The sequence below is a fragment of the Helobdella robusta genome (genome assembly GCF_000326865.2).
Source record: "Helobdella robusta unplaced genomic scaffold HELROscaffold_13, whole genome shotgun sequence".
Lineage (NCBI taxonomy): Eukaryota > Metazoa > Annelida > Clitellata > Rhynchobdellida > Glossiphoniidae > Helobdella > Helobdella robusta.
In genome coordinates this window covers 1,960,173-1,963,608 of record NW_008703718.1, presented here as the reverse complement: position 1 = coordinate 1,963,608, position 3,436 = coordinate 1,960,173, and positions in this window count along the sequence as shown.

Below are 3,436 nucleotides of genomic sequence, written 5' to 3'. Positions count from 1 at the left end.
CATCACATGAGCACCACTGACGTCCGCCAAGCGTCAGCATCACCTCCAATCGCCAATGCGCCGTCAAACCTGACAAGTAACGCTCAGAGAAACCTTTACAAGAGTGGCAACCTTTCCAAAAGAGCAGAAGTCTCAAGTTCAACCTCACTGCACGAAATTTTGAGTCCTCCATTTCAACGTTCTCCTTTCACAAGGCAGAAGCCAGCAGGAAGTAACGTCCTCTCGCCCAAATCAGCTGCTGATTATCATCATCACGAGAAGAAGGTCCTCGCTGACAAGTCGGATTATGGGACAGCCGTTTGATAAATGTGAAGTTTATTTGTTACTTTCAGCATGTTGATTACATTGACAATGACAATGATGTTGTATTGAATGAAAAACTCACATTAGCTTTAGTTACTTATTATTTATAATCGTTAAACGCTGTTGACAATGAAGATAATTTTCTTTCCTTCATGTATTGAACGTCAATTCATTTTTTCATGTCTTGAAATGCGCCGGTTACTTCTTTAATTTATAATCGTCTTTATCTGTTTCATATATTTATCTGAATTTTGTGATTTTATTTCGAACATTTTTTCAACAAATATAATTTTAGTAATTATTTGCCTGGAGTTATTTAACAAATATTATATCAACACTGACAATTTTCACTAAAATATTTTATTTTTCGAATTTATTTCGCAACAACGTACTCTATGGCTGACAAGTTTTTTGATAGAAGAAAATTTTGAAAGCAGCTCAAACGACACGGTGTTAATTTTTACATAGACGCATCATCTACATGATTCCGATGCCTGTACATAGAGTACACATAGTACACTACTTTGTTATGAAACGCTAGTCTGTATAGTTTTTGTGTTTATATTTATATACATATACATACATACATACATACATACATACATACATACATACATACATACATACATACATACATACATACATACATACATACATACATACATACATACATACATACATACATACATACATACATACATACATACATACATACATACATACATACATACATACATACATACATACATACATACATACATACATACATACATACATACATACATACATACATACATACATACATACATACATACATACATACATACATACATACATACATACATACATACATACATACATACATACATACATACATACATACATACATACATACATACATACATACATACATACATACATACATACATACATACATACATACATACATACATACATACATACATACATACGTACATACATTTGTTTGCTTGTTTGATTATTTGATAACATGTACATTTAAGTTTTTGCATAGGTTATGTAAAACTCAAAATGTTTAATTTTTTTTCAAAAATTTTCATTTGTTACAGATTCTTCGATGATTCATAATACCAATAATGTATAATAGAACTTGAATGCAAATGATGGATTAACTGATAGCTATACATTTTTCAGATATATAAACAAAGAAATAGTTTTCATTGTTGATATATGAATATGAACATGACAGGATTTCATCTTAATTTAAGTAATTTTTTTAATGGAACATTTTTAAGAACAACTCTAATAGTGACATTAAAATCCTGTAACTAACTATAACTTAATTCGGGTTTTAACTTTGTTATATGATGTTTAGCCATTTTATTTTTCTTGAATAAAAGCAATAATAATAGTAAAATTTTTCTTGAATGAATAGATGATTTTTTTCGCCACTAGCAAGCCGTCCTAAATAAATTCTTTTGAAGCAAAATAAATTACCCGCTAATTACTTTATCATCAATCCGAATTAAACACTTTTAGTTGAAAACTTAAATGAATAAAAATTATCTTTTGGGTATCATTAAAGTTTTTTAACGTTTCTTCTAAGCATATTCTAAAACATTTGAAAAAAATATCGTCTCAGTATCATTAAAGAATTGTTTTAGCATCAACAATGTGTCAGGTAAGTATCATGAAAGTTTCTACGAAATATCATTGAAGTATCTATGTATCACCAATGTATCATCAAAGTGATATTAAAGTACTATCAACATATTTTTCAAATATCTTCCGAGTATCATAAGAGTATCTTTTAAAAATATATAACTATCTTCTACTTGTCAATTGAAAATTATTGTTGTTGCATGTTTAAGATTAGGTGTATGTTGGTGTGAGAACCGTTAGCTTGTTTGTTTTTATTTGTTTTGTTTGTCTGTGTTAAGTTTAGGTTGTTGCATTGTTAATTTGATGTTGCAACATGTGTTTTTCAAAATCGTTAATATTTTTTTTATTATATGGATTAATCATTTATTTATTTCTCCAATCAATCTCGATTCATTTCTTTATTCGTATGCGTCAACCTAGAACATATTTTACAACGAATCATTTAATTTGGCAGTTATTAATCCCAGTCATGACTGCTGTCATTATACCCTGAGCTCACCACCATCCTCATCATCATCATCACCACTATCATCATCCTCATCACCACCACCATCATCATCATCGCCATCATTATTATCATCATTAGCATCATCATTCTCATCATCATCATCATCATCATCATCATCATCATCATCATCATCATCATCATCATCACCACCACCATCATCATCATCGCCATCATTAGCATCATCATTCTCATCATCATCATCATCACCACCACCATCATCATCATCGCCATCATTAGCATCATCATTCTCATCATCATCATCATCACCACCACCATCATCATCATCGCCATCATTAGCATCATCATTCTCATCATCATCATCATCATCATCATCATCATCATCAATCATCATCATCATTATCGTCATCATCATTATCGTCAACATTTTCTACCTTTTAATGTCTTACTTACATACTCATCATTATTATCATCGTCGTCATCATCATCTTCAGTTTCAATGTCATCGCCATTTTTAAAGAGAGAACTATCTTTGAGGCAGTCCTGTTTCTTCCTATCTTAAGCAAATATGTTGCTCATCATTATTCACATATCTTCCTTTCTGGGGTTCTCATCACCAGCGCTTTCATCATCTTAACTAACTTACATCACCACCATCATAAGTTATATCAGTTTGCATAGTTGCATCATAACATCGCATAACTTACATGAACTTCATCACTACAACCAACATAATCGTCGTTTATTCATTGTCATAACTTTGGTCATATATAGCTGTTGCTGCTTTTATCAATATTTTGGATTTTTTTTTTTTTCGTTCGTTTTGCAGTTTTGTTGTATGTTTTAACGTTTTTCGTTGTTTTTTGTTATCATCAACAACTTACTTGTTGTCATTATTGTTATTATTATTGTAATTATTATCGTTTCATTTTATTATCACCGGCGCCTAAAAGCTTCGACGAATTATTTCTTTCATTTTAAGAAAAAAAATTAAAATAACTTGAAAGAAAATAAATCGATCGTGTA